General features: G+C 42.1%; 1 protein-coding gene across 23 annotated transcripts in view; it reads right to left on the bottom strand.

The window, feature by feature from the left end:
• The window catches only part of LOC138764018 (sorbin and SH3 domain-containing protein 2-like), a 555886-nt gene that overhangs the window by 340145 nt on the left and 188929 nt on the right, over window positions 1–26812 (bottom strand). For 2 of the 23 annotated variants that reach the window (XM_069939302.1, XM_069939369.1), the window contains exon 1: window positions 9281–9297. The exons of the other annotated variants lie outside the window; for them this stretch is intronic. The gene's annotated coding sequence lies outside the window, so the exon portion shown is untranslated. Of the gene's footprint in view, window positions 1–9280; window positions 9298–26812 lie in introns of those variants that run through there. 23 annotated transcript variants of the gene reach the window in all.

Genomic DNA, 26812 nt, shown 5'->3' with positions numbered 1-26812 from the left:
GGGGAATGCCAGGCATTAATTAGAAGGATGAGTAGCACCAGGCAAGGAAATGGCAAGGTGGTTCTTGATTTATAAAACCCTCTAAATCTATGCACACTTTTCCCTCCCAAAGTTTTCATTCATGCCAGAGATGCTCAGACCCATTTCATACTCCTGCACAAGGAGGAAACTCGGAGATGCTGCCAACATCCCCAGTGATAACATATGCTTGGAAGTGTATCTAGCTGCAGTTCCTGACAGACCTTATGCTGGTATTAGATCAGTGTGTGGATTCGCTTTGGAGCATCTGCAATGTGAGATGTTGGGGATAAAACTGCAGACCAAGGCTGATGGAAAGATAGGAAATCAATGACCATCAGGCTGAGCACTGGCAGGAATGTAGTGCCATCATCTCCCTCCTAAACAAATACACCACCTTGGATACTGTTCGGGAGATGCTCATCAGGAGAAGGCACAGTAGATAAAATCATGGCACCATGGGTGTTCTGCTGCAGTGGAAGGCAGGAAAGAGTAGCAAAGCTATGAAAGTAGGCGATTTCATAGTTCAGAAAATAGATGAGAGCTTCTGTGGCCATATTCAGGACTCCCAGTTGGTGTTGCTTCCTGAAGGCAAGAGCCAGGATATCTCAGGGGAACTTTAAAGCATTCTGAAAAGGGAGGGTAAATGACCAGTTACCGTGGTGCATGCAGGTATCAACAAGTAAAAAGCTGGATGAGGTTCTACAATCTAAATTTAGGGATGTACATGACAAATTAAAAAGTAGGACCTCAAAAAACAGATAGGAGCTGCCCAAAGGCGCCAAATAATAACATTACAATGGAACAGACAATAAATCAAGAAATATCTGATGCATTAAAAAGGTGGCCTTAAGTTTGCACATAGATTGGGTGAATCATGTTGGTTGAGCCCATCTTTGGAGGGCCTTAGAATGCATCCATGATAGTTTTCTTGAGCACCACATCACTGAACTTGCAAGGGAATATGCTAATATTCAATCCCATCCTGTGCAATGAGACAGGTAAAAATTAATGAAGTAGTTAGAAATCTTCTATGAAAGAGTGATCACAGTATGACTAGATTTCATAAAATGGTGGATGCAAAACCAGTGTATTATGCCCAAACAAGGGAGACTATGGTGGGATGAGGGAGGAGATTTAAAACACAGGCTCTATGGTGAGAAAGTTGAAGAATAGTCGAAGACCTTCAACGATATTTGTTCTTGAAGAGTTCAATAAAAAGTACAATTTTCTGACAAGACTGAGATGTAGGAGCAGAATTAGGCCATTCAACTCAGAGTCTGCTCCACCATTCAAATGTATTATGATGCATTTTTTCTTTTTCCTGATTCTGAAAACTTTAAAAAGTAATAGAAACCTATTAAACAAGCAATAAAGAAAAATACAGTATTAAAGTAAACTAGCACAAAATATAAAATAAACAGATTATAAAAACTTTTATACAAAAATAGTTGAGAAGGCAAATTTATCTTCTGTGATCAATAATCAAGGCCTTGAATTACTATTTTGTGTCTGTCTTCATGGTAAAGATGTGCCAAAGAGAAAATTATGCATGCAGTGGGAGGGTAGAACCTTCATATAAATCACCATCATAAAAGAGGGAATGTTGAACAAACTAGTGGAGCTAAAGATAGATAAGTCCCCTGGTCATGATAGAAGACATCCCAGCATACTGAAAGAAATACAAGTTTTATTGATGAAGGGCTCAGGCCCGAAATATTGGTGATGTATCTTTACCTTTGCTACAAAAAGGCACTGCTTGACCTGCTGAGTTTCTCCAGCATTTGTGTGTTTTTTCACTTAACCAGTGTCAACAGATCCTGTGTGTTTTACTCTCCAAGTTATAGTAGGGGTGTTTGTGATCAATTTCACAAATTTTTTGGACAGATCACGGCAGACTGCAAGTCGGCAAATGTCACGTCATTGTTAAAATAAGAAGTAGTTGATAAGTAACTAGGCCAGTTAGCTCAGCTTCAAGTATCTTCCTGACTGTAGACATTCTCATTGAGGAAGAAATAGCAAAACATCTGGATGTAAGTGATTCCATCAGACATTATGGATTCAGGAAGGGCAGGTCATATTTGACAAACATATTAGAGTATGTTACAGGTTAGAGTAAACAGTGGTTAGATGAAATTCATAGAACATTTTAGCACAGAAGCAACAGTCTTCAGCCCTCCTAGTCTTTGCCAAACCATTTTTTCTGCTTTGTCCCACTGTCCTGTACGAAGTCCATAAACCTCCATACCTCTCCGATCCATGTACCCTATCCAAATTCCTCTTAAATATCAAAGTTGAGCCCGCATTCACCACTTTAGCTGGCAGCTCGTTTCACACTCCCATTACACTGTGTGGAGAAGTTCTCCCTTAAGTTCCCCTAAACTTTTCCCCTTTCACTCTTAACCCATATCCTCTGGTTTGTATCTCATCTACCCTCAGTGGAAAAAGCCTATCTACATTTACTGTCTTTCCCCCTCATAATTTTAAATGCCTCTATAAAATCTCCCCTCATTCTTCTACACTCATGAGAATGAAGACCTAACCTGTTTAACTTTTCTCTGTAACTCTGTTCCTGAAGTCCAGGCAACATCATAGTAAATCTTAGCTACACTCTCTATTTAAGAGATATCTTTCCTGTAGTTAGGTGACCAAAACTGGCACACAATACTCCAAATTTGGCCTCAATGTCTTATACAACTTTACCATAACAACCCAATTCTTATACTCAATACTTTGATTTATGAAGGCCAATATACCAAAAGTTCTCTTTACAACCCTTGCCATCTGTGACATCATTTTCAGGGAATTCGGTATCTGCATTCCCAGATTTCTCTGTTCTACTGCACTCCAGAGTGTCCTACCATTTACCATGCATGTCCTTTTTTGGTTTGCATGCTTAGATTTCCAGAGGTGTTCAATAAGATGCAATATAAAAGCATTATCCATGAGAATAAGGATGTAGAGTATTAGCATTAATAGAGGATTAGTTAACTAGAAGGAAGAAGTTTTAATCAGTGTGAAGAATGGTGCAGAGGTCAGTGCTAGGCCTGTTCACAGTATACATTAATGATATGGGAAAAGGAACTGATTGTAGCATTTCTAAGTTGCTGATTACACTAAATGAATGAGAAAGCAAATTATGCGGATGATGCAGTTTGCAGAAGGATAATGAGTGGAGTGCTCTTTGCAGACGATGCCGCTTTAGTTGCCCATTCAGAGCCAGCTCTTCAGCGCTTGACGTCCTGCTTTGCGGAAACTGCCAAAATGTTTGGCCTGGAAGTCAGCCTGAAGAAAACTGAGGTCCTCCATCAGCCAGCTCCCCACCATGACTACCAGCCCCCCCACATCTCCATCGGGCACACAAAACTCAAAACGGTCAACCAGTTTACCTATCTCGGCTGCACCATTTCATCAGATGCAAGGATCGACAATGAGATAGACAACAGACTCGCCAAGGCAAATAGCGCCTTTGGAAGACTACACAAAAGAGTCTGGAAAAACAACCAACTGAAAAACCTCACAAAGATAAGCGTATACAGAGCCGTTGTCATACCCACACTCCTGTTCAGCTCCGAATCATGGGTCCTCTACCGGCACCACCTACGGCTCCTAGAACGCTTCCACCAGCGTTGTCTCCGCTCCATCCTCAACATCCATTGGAGCGCTTACACCCCTAACGTCGAAGTACTCGAGATGGCAGAGGTCGACAGCATCGAGTCCACGCTGCTGAAGATCCAGCTGCGCTGGATGGGTCACATCTCCAGAATGGAGGACCATCGCCTTCCCAAGATCGTGTTATATGGCGAGCTCTCCACTGGCCACCGTGACAGAGGTGCACCAAAGAAAAGGTACAAGGACTGCCTAAAGAAATCTCTTGGTGCCTGCCACATTGACCACCGCCAGTGGGCTGATAACGCCTCAAACCGTGCATCTTGGCGCCTCACAGTTTGGCGGGCAGCAACCTCCTTTGAAGAAGACCGCAGAGCCCACCTCACTGACAAAAGGCAAAGGAGGAAAAACCCAACACCCAACCCCAACCAACCAATTTTCCCCTGCAACCGCTGCAATCGTGTCTGCCTGTCCCGCATCGGACTTGTCAGCCACAAACGAGCCTGCAGCTGACGTGGACTTTTTACCCCCTCCATAAATCTTCGTCCGCGAAGCCAAGCCAAAGAAGAAAGAATGAGTGGAGGGAGATCTGGCAGAAAGACTACATGCAATATAACTTTCGAAGGAAAAATAGATAATTTAAATATGAAAGATTGAAGAATGTTGTTAAGCAGACAGACTTGGAAATGCTTGTGCACAAATCACCAAAGGTTGATTTGCAGATACAACAGGTCATCAAGGCAAATGGAATGTTGGCCTTCATTGCTAGAGGTCTTGAATTTAAGAACAGGGAGATTCTGATGCAACTGTACAGGGTACTAGTGATTACTGTGCATTCTTGTCTCCTTGCTTGAAAAAGGATATACTGGCTTTGGAGGCAATGCAGAAGTGGTTCACCAGGTCACTTCAGAATTAGGGACTTAGGCTACGAGGAGAGATTAATTTATCTGGGATGATACTCATTGGAATTAAGAAGAATGAAAGGGGATCTAATAGAATCATTATGAAAGGGACAGTCAAGACATGCAGGAAAGTAGAATCCGCTGATAGGTGAGACTAGAACTAGGAAGCTAAGATGGAGGATAAACTGCTTTTCCCAGAGTTGTAAACCTGGAATTCTCTGCCCAGGAAATAGTAGAGGCTACATCATTAAATCTTTTTAAGACATAGATAGTAGGGGAATTAAGAGTTATGGGGGGTGAGGTGGGGGGGAAGGCAAGTAGGTGGATTCCCCTACTCTGCAGGTAAGTGGAGCCAGAGCAGCCTTGAACTTATCAGTTCAGATAGACTACTCCTGCTCTTAAATTCTTTTGCTCCTCTGGGGAATAGGAAAGAGTGGTCAAGACCAACAAAGGATGCACCTTGGGCTTAATGAATGGGAGAACAGACACGTCTTCCCAATCCTATATCTAATGTTCTATACAAGCAGTTTCAGATTTTGTGTGCCCAAGTTCCACTTTAAAAAGCAAAGATTTTAAATATATAGGCTGATTGGTATGGATCCTCATACTTGGTAATTTGACACAGTAGCTTACACATGGAAACTCCAGTTCTGCACAGATTCAGATACTGGACATGCCTGCATTTGCAAACAAGACAATAATCTCTGGACGGAAAGAGTGCATCTGTCTACAAATTTGCCAATGACACCATGATTGCGCTAACCATGGCATCACATGATCCAAGGTAAAGGTTTAAGATATCTTTAACTAACAGTCTCCTTTATCAGTGGTACCACTTGATAACTAACATTTTAAATAAAGGCAATTTAGCATTAATTCAATATTTTTGGAAGGACAGGAGAGCCCCTTCCATAGAATCAAAATTAACTCATTAAAAGAGGTTTTCATGTCGGTGCCTTACTTTAGTTGGAGATCTTAATGTTATCAGATTAAATGACTATTTGTATAAAGGTACTGCCCCAAACAGCAATCTGAGATGATGCCTAGTAAAATAAAATTCAGAGTAAATTAGGTCAAGTCAAAGCAATAGGATGTTTAACAAATCATTTTATTGTATACACAATGTCCTAAGCATGATTAAAGCACAAAAAGGGAACCAAGTACATAAATCAAAAACTAAATGCTTAGGTCATATATTCAACTGTATCAAGTACTGGACACACCTGCATTTGCAAACAAGACAAAAATCTCTGGATGGAAAGAGGGCATCTATCTACAAATTTGCTGCTGAAACCATGATTGTCAGCAGAATCACAGACAACGATGAGGGAGATAGATCAGCTCGTTGAGTGGTGTCACAACAATCTTGCTCTCAACATGATCAAATCCAAGAAAATGACTGTGGACTTCTGGAGGAAATCAGGAGAACACAAACCGGTCTTCATTGAGGGATCAGCAGTGAAGAGGGTCAACATCTCAGTGGATCTGTCCTGGAGCCGCCATATCAATGCAATCATGAAGGCAACTCGCCAAGTGCCTATACTTTGTGAGAAGTTTCAGTAAGTCACCAAAGACACTCAAACTTCTACAGGGGGTGTACCATGGAGAGCATTCTGGCTGGTGATCACTGTCTGGTAGAGATGCCAACGCTGAGGACAAGAAACTCCAAGGGGTAAACTCGGCCTGCAACATCACAGGCACCGGGCTTTACTCCATCGAGGACATCTATAAGAAGTGGTATCTTAAGAAAGCAGCCTCTATCCATAAGGACCTCCACCACCAAGGCCATACCATCTTCACTCTGCTACCATCAGGAAATAGGTTCAGGAGCCTGAAGACAAGCACTCAGCAGCACTAGGAGAGCTTCTTCGTCTCTGTCATCAGATTCCTGAATGAACCGCAGTCACTGCCTTACTTTGTATTTTTTCTTTCATTGCACTATTTTTTATTTATTTTGTAGGTTGTTTATATAAACATTTGGACTTTAATGATGCCACACTACAACAAATTTCATGAAATGTTCAAGATGATAAATTCTGACAATCAAGAAACTGAATTTATGGTCATTTCACGAAATATCATCATGTTCTCATGTATCACTAACTGAGAGGATTTACTATGGTTACACCAAAATCATGATCTACTTGTTAAGGGCCAACGAAGCTAAAGTTTGTTATGGACCAGACCCACCACAATTTCCAATGACAAGAAAAGGATAAAAGGAGATCGATGGCAGTACATCAAGTACTTGGCCCGAGCTGGATTGCCATTTGTGTTGTCGTGTCATTACTTTCACTACACAAGGATGTAATTTGATGGCAGTGATGGTATCAATATGTAGCATTACTAGACAATTATTAAACAGTAGATTAACACATTGGGCCAACTCTTGGATATCCACATTACATTTACAACCATCATACATCGAACATTGGAAATGTGTTTAAACAAAAAAAGTTTAAACAAACAAATCTACTTAACAGCAAGGAGACAATGATTCTTAACTACTGCTATCCTATTTGATCACTGTTCCATAAACTCCATCCACCCCCTTTCCACTCCAGAGTATTTCCTTCCCTTGTTTGCTGGTGTGCCCTCCCTCCCTTATCCACCCATTACCTCCTACCTGTGGGACTATGCTTCGCCACCTTCCTCCTCCTCTCCCCCCCCTCCGACCCGACTATTTTGTTTGTGTGACTGTCTACATTTCCCTCATACCTGATGAAGGGCTCAAGTCCCAAATATTAGATTAATGATTTGGATGATAGGGTAGTTAACTGGCTAAGTAAATACACAGACAATACTAAAATGGGAGAGTGGTGGATAGCGAGGAAGGTTTTCAGGGATTACAGAGAGATTTGGTTTGTCTGGAGAGTTCAGCTGAAAGATGGCAGATGGAATTTAATGCAGAGAAGTGTGAGGTGCTTCATTTCGGTAAAAATAATCAAAGTAGGACATATGTAGTAAAGGGGAGGACATTGGGGAATGCACAAGAACAAAGATCTTGGAGTTATGGTGCAGCATTCCTTGAAGGTGGATTCCCATGTTGGCAGGGTGATTAACAAGGCATTTGGTATGTTAGCCTTCATAAATCATAGCATAGAGTATAGGAGCTGGGAAGTGATGCTACGGCTGTTTAAGGCATTGGTGAGGCCAGGTTTGGAGTATTGTGTTCAGTCCTGGTCTCCAAATTATAGGAAAGATATAGATAAGGTGGAGAGGGTGCAGAGAAGATTTACAAGGATGAGAGGGGATTTGATAGAGGTGTTTAAAATTATGAAGGGAATAGATAGACTAGTTGCAAGTAGACTCTTCCCCCTGAGAGCAAGGGAGGTTGAAACAAGAGGACACAAGTTGAGGGTAAGGGGACAAAATTTTAGGAGAAACATTAGAGGATGCTTCTTCACTCAGAGAGTGGTGGCTGAATGGAATAATCTTGCGAAGGAAATAGTTGAGGCAGAGTCAATTCTTTCATTTAAGAGGAGGCTGGATATGTACATGGATAAGAGGGGGTTAGAGGGTTATGGGCAGAGAATAGGTGGGGGGAGCTAGCGGAGTTGTTTGAGTGAACCGGCGTGGACTTGTAGGGCTGAGATGGCCTGCATCCATGCCATAAACTGTTATATGGTTATTGGTTATGTATCTTTATGATATAAAGTACAGTTTGACCTGATTACTTTCTCCAGCATTGTGTTTTTACTTCATTCATGGTGTTTGCAGATTTTCATTTTACTACTGTTCCATACAAACTAGATTTAGCACACAAGAGCCAAGAGCTGTACTACCTTCATAATAGAACACTATACCAAAAGTATTTCATTACTAACTAGGTGCCACTGCAAGATGAGTCTGTCAAAAACCATTGCATCATTATTCTATCCATAAGGACCTCCACCACCAAGGACATACCATCTTCACTCTGCTACCATCGGGAAATAGGTTCAGGACCCTGAAGACAAGCCCTTCAAGGCAATGAATAAATGGAAGCAGGCATAGCTGTGGGGAAAGGGTACTAATAGCAAACTCAAGAAGAAAGTGATGGGATGATTTTGCATCAAAACTGAGGAGTACAAGGCAGCAGAATGTATGGCATTTTTCACTGAATCCATGAAGTTCTATCTATTCCTATAATTATACTAAACAATTTGAAAACAGCAACTTCTCCTTGAAGGAAAACTTTGCCAGGCACAATAAAATTATCCCATGAAATAATAGATGGCAATTGAGAAACTTTCCTCAGAAATGAATACCTAGACTACGATACAGATACGTGGAAGTGACTAGGTCCTTCTTTCTTCCCTCAACTTTAAACTGAGGCTGAGAAGGGCTCTTTAGTAGCTCCATAAAGTTTTACATCAACAATCTAGTCAAAAGGTTCGGAATCTACTGCCTATTAGTCTCTTTTTTTTGTATCACTGAACTACAACTAGTGACTGATTAATATTTTACACAAAAGTGAATGAAAAAAAATGATTGATACAACTTTAAAGTCTTTTGCAAGTTGAAATAGAAGTTAAAAGCAATGAGACATTCATTAATATTTATTTAAATATATTTGTTTTTAATCTTCTTTGTTCTGTTATTTAACAAAACATCTCTTCAAAATATCAGTCTGGTTAATTAAAAATCTTTTTTTTAAATGAAAACAAGCCATATGTCCTCAAGGGATGTGTTGAAATCAGGTTGAAAACTCCATGGGTTAACTTCAGACTTAAAAAGGTTAGTGGGAAAGTTGCCAAATATTTACTTACCCACCTTTGGAACCTCATTTCTTTATCCCATCACTGGACATGACTGGCAATCCATTGCCTATTCTAAATTTTTCCCCCGAACTCAACAGTCAAGCTCATAATGACTTTGGAGTACAGGCCAGACTGGATAATGACAGCAGTTTCACTCCTCTGAAAATCATTGGTGAATCACGCATGTTTTTTAAAAAAGTTAGTTTCTCAATCACCAATAAAACTAGGGTTCTAGTCAAGGTTTACTAACAACTTGAACTTAAAATACCTCATCTGCCAGAAAGGAATTTGAACCCATTCCTCAGCATTCCAAAGGTCTAGTATTCAATGATGCAACTCTTCTTTACAGCCAAATGCATCTAAAAATACTGAACCCAGGCAGCAACCTTTAGGGAAAGGGTTTGTACCAATGTCCTACTGCTTTGCGGAAACTGCCAAAATGTTTGGCCTGGAAGTCAGCCTGAAGAAAACTGAGGTCCTCCATCAGCCAGCTCCCCACCATGACTACCAGCCCCCCCACATCTCCATCGGGCACACAAAACTCAAAACGGTCAACCAGTTTACCTATCTCGGCTGCACCATTTCATCAGATGCAAGGATCGACAATGAGATAGACAACAGACTCGCCAAGGCAAATAGCGCCTTTGGAAGACTACACAAAAGAGTCTGGAAAAACAACCAACTGAAAAACCTCACAAAGATAAGCGTATACAGAGCCGTTGTCATACCCACACTCCTGTTCGGCTCCGAATCATGGGTCCTCTACCGGCACCACCTACGGCTCCTAGAACGCTTCCACCAGCGTTGTCTCCGCTCCATCCTCAACATCCATTGGAGCGCTTACATCCCTAACGTCGAAGTACTCGAGATGGCAGAGGTCGACAGCATCGAGTCCACGCTGCTGAAGATCCAGCGCAGCTGGATGGGTCACGTCTCCAGAATGGAGCACCATCGCCTTCCCAAGATCGTGTTATATGGCGAGCTCTCCACTGGCCACCGTGACAGAGGTGCACCAAAGAAAAGGTACAAGGACTGCCTAAAGAAATCTCTTGGTGCCTGCCACATTGACCACCGCCAGTGGGCTGATAACGCCTCAAACCGTGCATCTTGGCGCCTCACAGTTTGGCGGGCAGCAACCTCCTTTGAAGAAGACCGCAGAGCCCACCTCACTGACAAAAGGCAAAGGAGGAAAAACCCAACACCCAACCCCAACCAACCAATTTTCCCCTGCAACCGCTGCAATCGTGTCTGCCTGTCCCGCATCGGACTTGTCAGCCACAAACGAGCCTGCAGCTGACGTGGACTTTTTACCCCCTCCATAAATCTTCGTCCGCGAAGCCAAGCCAAAGAAAAAACCATTTCATCATGGCACTGAGTGGGCAAAGAGAAACCATTGCCCAATCTGAAGCCAGAGCAAATCCTCGTTCCCACTGAGAACAGACCAACAGTTATCTATTTAGGGGTGGAGTGCTTCATTTCACTCAGTGAATCGATCTCCAATTGTAGAATCCCCATTGATCTGGCTGGTACTTGGGCAAGGATTCATCTCATTAGCATATCAAGGTACCTCAAACTCAGAACAATTGGACTCCTTCACAAATTTCAATCTCTTCAAGTCTCCAATTGAAAAATACCAAAATGCAAACTGACGACATATCAGAATGACTGGCAAAATGAAGACACTCAATTTCATATGTTCCTAAATGTGAACCAAGAAAATTCATTGAACTTCAGACTGTATTGAAACCAGCAGGCAGATCTCAAAGCATGCCCTGATGCAGGATCTAAACTAATAGAAATTCCTCCCTCTCCCCTTTACTCCACAAATTCTGCTCCACCTACAGAGTTTTGCCAACAGTGTCTTTTTTTCCTCCAGATTTTTTAGCATCTGCAGTCTCTTTTGTCTCAAAGTTAGTGGTCGATTTTCATTAATCACCTTCTCCTCTGGTTATGTTGCAAGTGGTAGGATTTCAGTATGGACAAGTTTGAAATGGTCTGATATTTTAAGGAAAAGATAATATCAGGAGCCAGGACTGAACTTGAATGAGCTCTTTCTGAGTACTAAAGCTTCCAATGTTTTAACCATAAGAATCTAGTTTATTTACCAAAGAGTAATGGACTAAATTACTTCTGAAAACTCGATCTTCACCTTGCCAACACAAGACCTTTTGTCTATACATTATTGGCTTCGTGCAAGTCAGAACATAATTGTTCTCAGATGTTCCACAATTTGCCTTTGAAAATTGAAGTGGTACAGTCTTTCTGATTGTTCCAGAGACAACTGTACTGCAGCCCCAAGATCAGAAGGGTTGCTTCCTTGGCTATTCTCGGCAATGGTTATGAAGAAGGGGCATACAGCAAGTTTTAATACATCTGAAGTAAAACACGAAAGTCTGCAGACACCATGGTTAAAGTAAAAAAACACAATACTGGAGAAAGTCACCAGGTGAAACAATGTACTTTATGTAGCATGGATCAACATATATAACCAACTCAAGCCCCGTTTATCTTTGCTATATAGAGTACACTGTTTGACCTGCTGAGTTTCTCTAGCATTTTTTTTTCTTTAATACATCTGGGTTAAGAGGAAGAAAGAGAAAGATTTTTGCTATTTTGTTATTCTGATCAATTTCAAAAAGAATCCTATTGCTGACATAAATACAACATAACCCAAGCTGACATACAAGTTCAGTTCTGAACATGGCCATGATGGTTTCTATAGCTAACAGCACAATGATGCATGTTGCCAAGCCCTGCATATAAAAGTACAATCATTGAACAAGAAAGATAAACATTACACCAGTTAGCAATGCCAGGCAAGAGAAAAAGCAAGCCTGAAGCGGTTTCAATATGGGTGAGGGGAAAGCAGCATCAGCAAGCTTCTGAGTGATAACACAATTGTCTCTGATCCACCATGAAAATGTTAGGTTGTAGGGATAAAGGTTTTTAAGCTTTGAAACTATTTCATGGCCTTAACTCAAATTCTAGCAGATCATAGTTTCCTTCCCCCACCCCCCACAGCTCTATTTACAGTTTTAATCAGTAAATATACTTCATATGAACACTCTTGCAAATTACTAATTCAGCCTTTGGACCTTCCTCGTTCAATCCAAAATTGATCATTCACTAAATTTGATATTTCTGTATCGATCTCCTTTGCTACAATTTCAAATAAAAATTAATTACAGGTTCACTGATTAATGACACCATTTTCTGTATTACTAGATTTCCAATGTAACTGGTTATAAATGATGAATTAGTGCCAACAGAACTTATAGGTTTCACTAGTGATGGGTCTGCCTCACCATTCAGGTAAGACACAAGAGACTGCAATTCTCAAATCTGGAGCAAAAACTGCTGCAGGAACTCAGCAGGTCAGGCAGCATCCATGGAGACTAGGTTGAAACCTTGCATCAGGGCTGAAAGTGGTTCATTCTGTACAGTCTTAATTTTTCCACAGTACCTTCTAATTTCTAAAAAGTCTCAGTCCTCAATGGACTCCATTATAGTCCTTACTAAACTCCAGTGCATACAAGGTTAGGTCCTCAGACCTTTCATCATTAGACAATCTGCCAACTCCAGACTAGTCTGGAGTTGCTTCCAATGGATTTGCATTTTTAAATAAGGAACAATGTTGCACACAGTTCTCACAAATACCCCGCACAACCTCACTACTTTAAAATTGAATTGGCCTTGCAACAATAACGTTGTTAGCTTTGCTCATTGTTCGCTGCACCTGATGGTATTTTCTTGGAAATCATGAGCGAGCTCACCAATATCTCTCACCATTTTAAAGTCCTGCAATCTCTTGCCAGTTACACAATATCATTATTAAAAAATTTATTGTCATACACATTGGATAATGGACACAAGACCAACATTCTTACTTAAAGCTGAACATGTACCAAAAAACTATCAAACTAATTGGATTATATTTTGGGAGATAATAAATATACAAAATAAATATTCGCAGTAATCCTAGAGCAAACAAAATGGCAGACAGCCCATGATTAGTGTACAAGGGAAGTTCAAGAGTCTGATAGCAATTAGAAAGAAATGGATCTTGAACCTGAGGAGTTGGTTTTCGAGCTTCTGCACCCAAAGGTAGCAGTGAGAAGAGATTGTGCACTTGAATTACTGTGCACTTGAATTGCTAAATTAGGCTGCAATGCAAACAGTCAGAACATTTTCCACAGTGCACTTATAGAAGTTTGATGGAGTATCTGATGTCATGCCAAATCTCCTCAGACTCCTTGGAAACTAAAGGCCCTGGTGTACCTTCTTCATGGTTGCCTTGATATGCTGGCTCCAGGGATGGTCTTGTGAGATATGGACTCCCAGAAATTTGAAGGTATTAACTCATTCCTCCCTCAACATTTCTTTCCTAAAATCCACAATAAACTTGGTGATACTGAAAGTAAGATTGTTGTTCTGGCACCACTGAAGTAGGTTCCCAGTCTTGACAATTTGACATTTCCCTCATCGATATTCTCCCATTCACTTAATCCTTCAATATGTCCTTGTAGTTATGCCAGTTACCTTACAGACTGTTTGCAATATATTTCTGATGAACCTACCACTAAGTGGTTCTCGAGGCTTTTTTCTCCTTGAATAATGTCCCCATGTAAAATATGGATAGAGAGTTGTCTCCTTTAAACAACAAAATGAAATGGCACACACGAATAGCAATAACAGCAAGTCCATCTGGAAAATTAATGACTAAATACAAACAAAAGCATTCATACTGTTCCATCTAGAAAATAAAGGCAGTGGTTATGGATAATGTGGAAGCAATAATTGTTGATGAATCTTAGCAGAATTGCCACATTCTGACCTCCACTGCCAAACTGCAGTACCACAAAAATAGCTGCAGAACAGGAGAAAGCAACATACCATCCATGCCATTGAGATGTCCTATCAATTGGAGCCCATCATGAATCTATTTACCAAAAAAATGACCAGTAATACCAAACAAATTTGCTAAGTGATTGATGAGTTTAGGTACAAAATACCTTAAAATAATAAGAATGGAAGCTACAATTATGTTGTGATGGAGAATCAGAAAAGGTCAAAATTGCTTATTAAATTTGTGCCATACACATTGGATCAGTGTCAAGCAGAAATTATATTAGGAATAAAGAAAGTCAATGGAACAATTCAATCAGCTTTTTCCAAATATAACCCTAGAAAACAATCATTGCAGAGATGAATTTTCCAAGACAATTTTTCAAAGTGAATTTACAATAGTTTCTCAATTTTGATTGGAACACTGAAATACCTATTATTTCCCATTGCTGGTACTTATTGCTGACTGTTATTTAGGTAAGAATCCGCCCTACACAATATCAGAAAATCCCCCGATTTATCATGTCCCCCAGAGTAGCAGCTACAACAGCATTTTTTTTTCCCATTTCAACTTTATTCAAGCCCCAGATTACTACAAATTACAGCAGCCCATCGTGTGGGCAAACCATTAAAGGACATACATTAATATCCTGTTCTCACCAGGTCTCCAAACATGTAGCCATTAGAATATTGGCAGGAAAGAACATGAAACAGGTGCATACTTGGAAGGAAGTGGATTTTAGCTCAAGATAACGCAAGGAGCAGCAGAACTCTAGAGGCAAGCTTTGCTCTTATAATTAGAATCCTTTTTACAAAAAGCCATAAATATAAGCAGTCCATTTCTGTAATGGATTGATTTCAAACCATTTTTCAAATATACACCTACTAACAAAGAGCTGTGGCTCATAGGTCAAAATAAAAAATATTTCCCTCAATGGTCAGCCACACAAAAACTGATTGCTGTCATTATAGAATAAAAGATTTGAAACCTAGAGCTATTTTCTTCAGGATAAGAGAGATAATGGGTAATTTGAGCATTGATTTAAAATTATGATGGGATGGGAGGGTTAAGGTTAGCACAGACATCCATTTCAGTCTTCTGGAATGACAAGACCTATAAAGGGCAGATTTTGTAAAATAAAGCTGATTCATCTCACTCTAAGTGCAAAACACCAACAGAATTTATGACTGATGCAAAATACATTTTTAATGTAATTTGTTATATTTGAATTCTACCCAAGCAGCAGAAATCAAGCAAGTGGGCAGTTAAACAATTCAACAAAAAATATAAAGACTACATCTACATGGTGTCTCACCAGGTCATTGCAATGCAGCGAATCAAGTATTTTTGCAGTATAATCACAGCACGAATGCAATTAGATTACCTACCCACTCAGATCCTGATTTTTTTCCAACAGTTATTAGTTGTAAGGATTTGCAAAGCAACAAAGGACCCACCTAGGCAGCACAAAACTAAAATCTAAATTCCAGTATTATGATATCAATTGGATTTGGGAGAGATTTTAAACAGAGGCTTGGCCATGTGAACTTTCCCTCAAACAAAATGCAAGCATCTCCAAAAGCAAACAGGGTGGGTGGGGGGGGGTGGGGAAATGTTCTTCTGACAATTGCATTGCTTCTCTTTTGCGATGCTGGGACAAAACAGGATTTATGCTGTGGAAGAAAACTCAGCATCTCCGTTAATCCCCAACCTCAGACCATTTTCAGAGAAACCACAGCTCATGAAATCATCTATTCAGTATCCCTCTTTTCCATTCAAAGCAGGAACGAGACCATGAAATGTTTATGTAGTCTGGCAGTTGATATCCAACTTTCTTTTTATTTAAAAAAAAATCAGCTTTGAAGTACACTCCCTCTCAAAACTGACAAGTTAACTTGGAAGTGGACTAGACACCGCAAACCAACTGGAAATGTGGCTTGCAGTTTGAAGTATGGAAATCTGCTACAAGATCATATCGCCTAATTTACCTTCCCTTCCTTAATCAGTAGTTTCAAGGGATCATTAAGTTTCCATATATCTCGTCAGTTTTTCGCATTCCCACCAATTACTCCCATTTCCATGCCCTTTCCAACACAAACACTAGGTGAAATACTGGTCTTTTTATCTCTTCTGCAATTGGAGGACTTTAAAAAGTCCTTCCAGGTGAAGCAACAATTTATTTACACTTTTTCCAGAGTTCTGCATTTAGCACTCAAAACGTGGTCCCCTGTATGTTGGAAAAACCAAGCTCAGTTGATTTAATGCCTTGCAAATATCTAGGTTCTGTCCACAGTAGCATCCCTGAGCTTCCTGTTACTTATCACTTGAATTCTCCTTTCTACACCCTTTCTCTCTGTCCCTTGAGTCTGTGTCCTCATCACTGTGATAATGAAGCCCACCAAAACTTGGGGGAGAGGGGAAACACTACCTCACATTTCATCTGGGCACATTGCAGCCTTCCACACTAATTATCAAATTTTACAACTTCAGGTAATTTGCTTCCTATTTCTTTATCAGAATGGCCTAAGTTATTGTTTCATTTGCAAAGACTCAGTATGTCCCATAGCTCTGTACTACACACACACCTTTATGTTCTCATACTTATTGTCTTTACTTCATAGCTTTTATATTTGCTCACATTTCCCCCACTCCAAATGTCCCCAATAACCAATACACTAGACATTGTTTGAAATACAATAAACAGGACCTCGGGCCTCCAGCGGCGCCAGCAACAGGACCTCGGGCCCCCCGGGCGGCAGCAGGTCCCCCGGGCGACGACCTGCTATGATTCACACCGACCTTTTATTTCAGCCTGAGTCCGCCTGAGGTAACGGCCGCATCGTGGGGAGAGACAGCCAGCCGAGACCGGGCCTGCCCACACCGCTGCCCGAGCACTGAACACAGGCCACCATCGCCAGGCAAACTCCGGCAGCCCGTACAGCCCGACCATTGGCAATTGAATTTCAGAGTTTAATACACACCTCAAAAACCAATAGTCAAAACACTAACAACTGTGAACCCCATTGCAGGGTTCTCTCCAGTCTTAAAAAAATTTCTACTAGAACTTTTCTTTCTGATCCTCAACCAATGCTGCATCCCCTTTACTCGGCCGCGGCAGGAGTAAACGCACGCAGGCCGATTCCAGGGTGCACCACTCCATAACTAGGGACAGCGGTCGTAGATCTCCAGAAATGGTTCAATCTAAAAGGGGAGGCAGGCCTCTTAAGCCCGGTTAAGCAACCTGCATAAGAAAAGGTCACTCCAATGTAAAACTTAAGACCCAAGGACCTCGCTGCCACGCCCCTGCTTGCTTGGCCACGGCACACGAACCATGGGTGTAAAGGGTGGGGCCAGTACTGCGCACACTGCACTCCACCTAAAAGCTCCTTTGCGCAGGCCTGAGGACAGGTTCACGTCCTCCCCCTCAAAAGATGCACACAAACTCAAGCTAGCATGTTGGAACATCTGAACCATGCTAGACAAGGCTGACAGCCACCGACCTGAACGTCGGTCCGCCCTCATCGCACATGAACACCTCAGACTCGACATCGACATAGCCGCTCTCAGCGAAGTCCGCCTTGCAGATGTCCTCCAAGAACACGGCGCAGGCAACACACTCTACTGGTCTGGCAAGCCTCAGGCTGAACGACGTCTATCTGGTGTTAGCTTCATGGTCAAGAACTCCATTGCCTCCAAACTCGAAAACCTCCCGACAGGCCACTCTGACCGGATCATGTCCATGCGACTCCCCCTTCAAAACAAGCAACGCATCACTCTCATCAGTGTCTATGCTCCAACCCTTCAGGCAGAACCAGCAGAAAATGACAAGTTCTACACTGATCTGCGCAACCTCATCCAACGCACCCATACAGCCGACAAGGTTGTCATCCTTGGCGACTTCAACGCTCGCGTCGGCAAAGACTCTCAGAAACCTGGCCAGGAATCCTGGTGTCGGCAAGTGCAATAACGGGCGCCTCCTGTTGGAACTCTGCGCAGAACAGCGGCTTGTCATTACTAACACCCTTTTCCAGCAGAAAGACAGCCTGAAGACGTCCTGGATGCAACCCCGATCCAAACACTGGCACCTCCTGGACTACGTTCTGGTGCGAGGAAGAGACAAATGAGATGTGCTCCACACCAGGGTCATGCCCAGCACGGAATGCCACACTGACCACTGGCTTGTTCGCTGCAAGCTCAACCTTAACTTCAAGCCAAAGTTCAAGACAGTGGAGCCCCCAGAAAGAGGTTCAATGTTGGAAACTTGCAGTCAGACGTAGTGAGAGGAAACTTCCAGGCAAACCTCCAAGCAAAGCTCGAGGATGCAAACTGCCTCACGGACACGTCTCCTGAAACCCTCTGGGATCAGCTGAAAATGGCCATACTGCAATCCACTGAACAGGTACTGGGCTTCTCCTCCAGGAAAAACAAGGACTGGTTTGACGAAAACAACCAGGAAATCCAGGAGCTGCTGGCAAAGAAGCGATCTGCCCACCAGGCTCACCTTGCAAAGCCTTCCTGGCCAGAGAAAAAACGAGCCTTCCGTCTCGCATGCAGCCATCTTCAGCGCAAACTACTGGAGATCCAAAATGAGTGGTGGACTAGCCTCGCCAAACGAACCTAGCTTAGCGCCGACATTGGAGACTTCAGGGGTTTTTATGAGACACTAAAGGCTGTGTACGGCCCCTCACCCCAAGTCCAAAGTCCTCTGCGCAGCTCAGACGGCGAAGTCCTCCTCAGCAACAAGTTCTCCATCCTCAATCAATGGTCAGAACACTTCCAATCCCTTTTCAGTGCCAACCGCTCAGTCCAAGAATCCGCCCTGCTCCAGCTCCCTCAACAGCCCTTGAGTCTAGAGCTGGATGAGGTCCTTACCCGGGAAGAGACATATAAGGCAATTGAACAACTGAAAAGTGGCAAAGCAGCAGGTATGGATGGAATCCCCCCAGAGGTCTGGGAGGCTGGTGGCCAAACTCTGCATACCAAACTGCATGAGTTTTTCATGCTCTGCTGGGACCAAGGAAAGCTGCCTCAGGTCCTTCGTGATGCCATCATCATCACCCTGTACAAAAACAAAGGCGAGAAATCAGACTGCTCAAACTAAAGGGGAATCACGCTGCTCTCCATTGCAGGCAAAATCTTCGCAAGGATTCTCCTTAATAGACTAATACCTAGTGTCGCCGAAAATGTCCTCCCAGAATCACAATGTGGCTTTCGCGCAAACAGAGGAACTACTGACATGGTCTTTGCCCTTAGACAGCTCCAAGAAAAGTGCAGAGAACAAAACAAAGGACTCTACATCACCTTTGTTGACCTCACCAAAGCCTTTGACATCGTGAGCAGGAAAGGGCTTTGGCAAATTGTACAGCGCCTTGGATGCCGCCGCCCCCCCCCCCCAACAAGTTCCTCACATGGTTATCCAACTCCAAGAAAACCAACAAGGTCGGGTCAGATACAGTAATGAGCTCACCGAAGCCTTCTCCATTGACAACGGCGTGAAGCAAGGCTGCGTCCTCGCACCAACCCTCTTTACTATCTTCTTCAGCATGATGCTGAAAGAAGCCATGAAAGACCTCAACAATGAACACGCTGTTTACATCTTCAAATTCAAGCTCACACCAAGACACAAGAGCAACTTGTCCGAGAACTACTCTTTGCAGACGATGCCGCTTTAGTTGCCCATTCAGAGCCAGCTCCTCAGCGCTTGACGTCCTGCTTTGCGGAAACTGCCAAAATGTTTGGCCTGGAAGTCAGCCTGAAGAAAACTGAGGTCCTCCATCACCCAGCTCCCCACCATGACCACCAGCCCCCCCACATCTCCATCGGGCACACAAAACTCAAAACGGTTAACCAGTTTACCTACCTCGGCTGCACCATTTCATTTGATGCAAGGATCGACAAAGAGATAGACAACAGACTCGCCAAGGCATATAGCACCTTTGGAAGACTACACAAAAGAGTCTGGAAAAACAACCACCTGAAGAAACACACAAAGATCAGCGTGTACAGAGCCGTTGTCATACCCACGCTCCTGTTCGGCTCCGAATCATGGGTCCTCTACCGGCATCACCTACGGCTCCGAGAACGCTTCCATCAGCGCTGTCTCCGCTCCATCACCAACATCGAAGTACTCGAGCTGGCAGAGTCCGCAAGCATCGAATCCACGCTGCTGAAGACCCAACTGCACTGGGTGGGTCACATCTCCAGAATGGAGGACCATCGCCTTCCCAAGATCGTGTTCTATTGCGAGCTCTCCACTGGCCACCGACACAGAGGTGCACCAAAGAAGAGGAACAAGGACTGCTTAAAGAAATCTCTTGGTGCCTGCCACATTGACCACCGCCAGTGGGCTGATATCACCTCCAACCGTGCATCTTGGCGCCTCACAGTTCGGCGGGCAGCAACCTCATTTGAAGAAGACTGCAGAGCCCACCTCACTGACAAAAGACAAAGAAGGAAAAACCCAACACCCAACCCCAACCAACCAATTTTCCCTTGCAACCACTGCAACCATGCCTGCCTGTCCCGCATCGGACTTGTCAGTCACCAATGAGCCTGCAGCAGACGTGGACATACCCCTCCATAAATCTTCGTCCGCGAAGTCAAGCCAAAGAAGACATTGTTTACAGCTATTCCCTGGCAACCATGACCTCACTATAATCAGGGATATTCTTTTTGTTCCACTTTCTCTTCAACTTAAAACCAACTCATTTTTTACTACCTTTGGATTTTGCATGACCTGTGTGTTTCTCCAGTACTTTCCTGAATTGCATTAAACCCCAGCATCTAAAGATTTTCTTGTTTAATTCCTAACAATTTTCTATTTTTTTTTTTATTTCTTGCAGAACTAATTTTGGCAAAATTGTTTAATAATTAACAATAAAATATTAACATACACTGATTGGGCCAAATAATTGGCTGAATATTGTAATTATGGATAATTTTGTCATACTCCAAAACCTAGCAGCAATAGAAATTCACCAAGACATATGGTTACTTAAACCAAAGTTGCTTTAAATTTTCTTTAAATATAAAAACAGGATGAAACATTACTATTAACTTAACCCCCTTCTAGTCAGGGAAGTTCTTTGTTTCACAGTCCAATCATTCACTTCTTACTTTTCAAAGTTCACGATAACAGGCAATTATTATACTGTGCACAGAATTTAACATTTATGAATCTTAACCAGGCTCTGATGCTTAAAGTTAAAATGGTTACCACACAGGAAGGTTCTTGTTGGTTTCAGAGAGATATTTGTTGCTTGTTGGATACACACAAACTGATTTTCTCCAATCAGTCACTTCTGTGTCTTGACAAAGAAACTTGCCCATCATGGATTTTCCAAATAATAACCTCTTCTTCCAGGTCACCAGAGTTCCTTTTGTTTCTCTTATTTCAGGAGAAACACCCTAGCCAGCCATTTCCTCTTGTAAGGAATACAAGGGTTTTGATCAGGCTGAACTCAGAACTCACAACCCATCTTCAAAATGGAGTCTTTCAACAAGCCTGTCAGCTTGCCATTTTGCAGCCTCAATTACTACTGTAGAACTGATCTCTTTCTCTCTCTTTCGAGAAGAGTCTTGTTTTTTTCCTCTCTGCTTGTAAAAAAAAAACTTCTCCCAAGGCTCCAAACCCAATCCTATCAGTGTTTCTGAGCCTGAACTTTATTGCCCATATACAATAGATCAGCATTCTTCATTGCTTCTGCAAAGCCAACCAGAGCCTCAACATCTAGCTTCAACAAAGCTCTTGCATTTTAAATTAGATGTCTTTTGTAAAGTTTTACTCTATTTGTGAAATGACCTACCCTAAACCCCCACAATCTCTCTTTTAAAGACATATTTATCCATAACTATACTAACATAACCCATAACATGACAAAGAGTTGAACAATGCCAATGTCACAATAAGAATACAAGAAAAATGGGCTTAGTTAACAAAGCAAGACATCACAGATCAATGGCTAATGTGAAGCTATCAACTTAACCATTCTGACATTACATCACTTCTTATTTTAATCTAGTTGACAGATATGGAAAGGTTACTTAAAAGGTGCGTAATCAATGGGGGGAGGGGTGGTGTGTGTGCGTGCATACATAAACTGAAAGGAATCAGATATTAACAACATAAGCTAGAAAGAAACAATTTGGAAGAATGAAAATGCAAATAATGGCTTACTAGCTGTTAAGAAGTATAGTAAAATATACTAGGGAAAAGCTATAGATTAGAGATCATAGAAGTAGTGGTTAATATGTGCCAAACCAAAACTGAAGAGTATTGTTGCCAATAATTGTCAAAATCTAATCTTGTAATCCAGGTCAAATATTCCTCTCGAGTACTAACACAAGGAACATCACCAACAAATACTTCAGTTATTCCAGTTGGTCAAGTTTGACAGATATTAGACTGTCCACCACTACTATTGTTTGGAATCATTGCAATACAATTCTTGCACTTTGAATGATCTTCTCAGCCATGATTTGCCTCTAGTCCAATTTTGAAATTAGAAGTCATTTGGAGACCAGGTTTTGCTGTACTGATTTGAACCATGTGAGCTTCATCCCCCTCCCTGGCTGAAATTTTGGCCAATACTGAACCTGAGAGCAATAAGAATACCTTAACATCATCTTGGTGTTTTGATAAGAATTGCAAGTAGTAACCTTCAAATATTATTACAGGGAAAGCAAGCTGAATATTTCCCATAAGGCTCCACATCAGATGCAACAGCTGTTCATTTCAGTAGCAAGTTCCATTTACAAATTTTCAGCTTCAGTGAAAATAAAATGATCAAATGTAATTATTTTGTTTATCATCCCCATGCTAGTTTTTGGAAACTTATCCATTCATTAAAGCAATAATGACCTTCTACACGTCTTTGCAATCACACCACATTTAAATTCTTTTGTAAGATGGAGTACTCTATGCAAGAAGAAACTGCTATGAACAAAGAATATAATAGCACAATGAACAGGAATTGGAACAAAGAATTGCTAGAGGAACTCAGCAGGTCAGACAACATCAATGAGTAGAAATATTTCAGGTTTGAACCCATTATCAAGACGTAGAACAAGTATATATTTAAAGGGGGAAATAAATTGGGGGTAGAACCAGAGATAAGTATATTGGATAGAAAGTGTGGGAGGTTGAAAGACAGGTACAGGAGAATTCATTGGAAATTGAAACAGGCCATCCATTCTTTCAAGATCAGCCATGATTGATCACCTCAATGCTGCTTTTCTATACTATCACCATTTGCTTAATTTTCCCCATTATCCAGAATTCTTGATTTCTTTTGAATGAGCCAAGAACTTTACTCCCTCCAAGTTAAAAAAAAAATCCTCATCTATTCTAAATAGCCTTTCTAGATTGGGACCCTTTATTCTTGAATGCATAACTAGAGGAAAACCACTCCTTGCAATCAGTCACATTGTAAAAACTTAACTTTTTGTGACTGCCTTGTTTTCCCAACTTTAGAGAAAATAGGTCTAGCCCATCCAATCTTTTCTCTTACAGCAATTCCAGTAGCCCACTGATTAGACTGGTGAAACCTGACTGTACTCAAAGCAAAACTGTAGACAATGCTCCAGTACAATCTCACCAAGGACCTATTTAAATATAATTACAGAAAGTCACCTGTACCATTTTACTCAAACCTGCTCAGAATCAAGACCATTTGCCTTTATAATTGGCTGCTGTACCTGCATGATGCATTCAATGACTATAATACAAGCATACCTTTGGCCCTTTGAACATCAACATTTCTAATCAGATAGCATTAAAAATATTTTGCACACCAGAGTAGAGGACTTCATATTTCCTTAATGTAATCATGTTCTCACCTCCTCACTGAGCTTGTCCATCTGCCCATTCTTCTCTTTTTTCTTTGGCTTGGCTTCGCGGACAAAGATTTATGGAGGGGGTAAAAGTCCACGTCAGCTGCAGCCTCGATTGTGGCTGACAAGTCCGATGCGGGACAGGCAGACACGGTTGCAGCGGTTGCAGGGGAAAATTGGTTGGTTGGGGTTGGGTGTTGGGTTTTTCCTCCTTTGTCTTTTGTCAGTGAGGTGGGCTCTGCGGTCTTCTTCAAAGGAGGTTGCTGCCCGCCGAACTGTGAGGCGCCAAGATGCACGGCTTGAGGCGATATCAGCCCACTGGCGGTGGTCAATGTGGCAGGCACCAAGAGATTTCTTTAGGCAGTCCTTGTACCTCTTCTTTGGTGCACCTCTGTCACGGTGGCCAGTGGAGAGCTCGCCATATAACACGATCTTGGGAAGGCGATGGTGCTCCATTCTGGAGACGTGACCCACCCAGCGCAGCTGGATCTTCAGCAGCGTGGACTCGATGCTGTCGGCCTCTGCCATCTCGAGTACTTCGATGTTAGGGATGAAGTCGTTCCAATGAATTCTGAGGATGGAGCAGAGACAACGCTGGTGGAAGCGTTCTAGGAGCCGTAGGTGATGCCGGTAGAGGACCCATGTTTCGGAGCTGAACAGGAGTGTGAGTATGACAACGGCTCTGTATACGCTAATCTTTGTGAGGTTTTTCAGTTGGTCGTTTTTCCAGACTCTTTTGTGTAGTCTTCCAAAGGTGCTATTTGCCTTGGCGAGTCTGTTGTCTATCTCGTTGTCGATCCTTGCATCTGATGAAATGGTGCAGCCGCGATAGGTAAACTGGTTGACCATTCTGAGTTTTGTGTGCCCGATGGAGATGTGGGGGGGCTGGTAGTCATGGTGGGGAGCTGGCTGATGGAGGACCTCAGTTTTCTTCAGGCTGACTTCCAGGCCAAACATTTTGGCAGTTTCCGCAAAACACGACGTCAAGCGCTGAAGAGCTGGCTCTGAATGGGCAACTAAAGCGGCATCGTCAGCAAAGAGTAGTTCACGGACAAGTTTCTCTTGTGTCTTGGTGTGAGCTTACAGGCGCCTCAGATTGAAGAGACTGCCATCCGTGCGGTACCGGATGTAAACAGCGTCTTCATTGTTGAGGTCTTTCATGGCTTGGTTCAGCATCATGCTGAAGAAGATTGAAAAGAGGGTTGGTGCGAGAACACAGCCTTGCTTCACGCCATTGTTAATGGAGAAGGGTTCAGAGAGCTCATTGCTGTATCTGTCCTGACCTTGTTGGTTTTCGTGCAGTTGGATAACCATGTTGAGGAACTTTGGGGGGCATCCGTGGCGCTCTAGTATTTTCCATAGCCCTTTCCTGCTCACGGTGTTGAAGGCTTTGGTGAGGTCAACAAAGGTGATGTAGAGTCCTTTGTTTTGTTCTCTGCACTTTTCTTGGAGCTGTCTGTGGGCAAAGACCATGTCAGTAGTTCCTCTGTTTGCGCGAAAGCCGCACTGTGATTCTGGGAGAATATTCTTGGCGACACTAGGAATTAGTCTATTTTAAAATCCTCTTGCCTCTCCCCAAACTTTGTATCATCAGCAAATTTAGAAACACAGTATTTGGTCTTTTCAGCTAAATCGTTGGATCCCAGACACTAATACCTGTTGTCTCCCATGCAAAGCCTGCTAATAAAAGCAAGTACCATTTATTCCTACTTTAATTACCAACTTTCAATCCACGTCAGTATCCGCATGCCCCATCCTTATCAACCTCACTCAAAAAGACTTCGACATCAGATCCAGTGGTTACACATCATTCAAGAATTACAAGTTCAAAGAACCCAACAAACAAGTCCAACACAATTCCCCTTTCACAATCCATATTGACTGGTTCAATCCAATTATTTATTTGAAATTGTTTCATTGTCATATTTTTCATTAATTTTCCCAACCATGCAAGCTTCTTCTTTTTGTCCATTCCTCCTTTCTTAATAAAGGGAGTCACATTTTTCTACCCTCAATTGTGCTGGAATCATTCCATAATCTAAAGAATTTTCAATGATAGCCTTGGCATTCACAATCTTCATTGCCACTTTTTCAAAATTCTGCAAAAAATTAACTTTCAGTCATCATAAACCTCTCATGTGCCTTGAACCAATATTTTTCTTCAGGTCCTCATTTGTGATTTCCAACAAACTTCTTCCTGGTGTACTCACATATTTTCCTTTCTTTGAGAATGGTTAATCTGCTATTCGGCAGTTCACGTTTGAGATGTTTCTGCATAAATTAACTCTGCTCTACCAAAGTTACATGAAATAAGGATTTAAATGTTTATTAAAGAAGAACAAAACTACCCCATGCCCTTGTACAATATAAATGGTAACAATTGGACCTTTCAGACAGTTTAATAACTGAGACAAACTGCTAAAGTAATTCAGTTAATCAGGCTGCATTCATGAAGCGAAACAGTCAAAGTTTCAGATCACCAGTAACCATGAGGAACCCACAATTACATAATAGCTTAAATTAGTTCAGAGCTAAGCAAAGGATGCCCTGGTTTGGTTCCTCAAGTTTCAAGCCATTTTATGTCATCTCAACCCATGTGGTTGGAGGGCTGATGGGGATTGAGGGGGGAGAAAAGTAGTCCAACTGACCTCAATGTCCCCAAATTAAAAATGGGGAAATTATTCACTCATTCTATCCTTTGCTCAAGAATGTGGCTCCCTCAACTTTCTACAGCAGTGGTTCTCAACCTTTTTCCATCCACTCACAGACCACTAAGTTTTCCCTATGCCATAGGTGCTCTGTAATTATTAAGGGATTGCTTAAGGTGGTCTGTGGGTGGACAGAAAAAGTTTGAAAACCACTGT

Source organism: Narcine bancroftii, chromosome 1 (genome assembly GCF_036971445.1).
Source record: "Narcine bancroftii isolate sNarBan1 chromosome 1, sNarBan1.hap1, whole genome shotgun sequence".
Taxonomy (NCBI): domain Eukaryota; kingdom Metazoa; phylum Chordata; class Chondrichthyes; order Torpediniformes; family Narcinidae; genus Narcine; species Narcine bancroftii.
The sequence above is the reverse complement of the archived record's forward strand: the minus strand, read 5'-3'. Positions and strand labels throughout refer to the sequence as shown.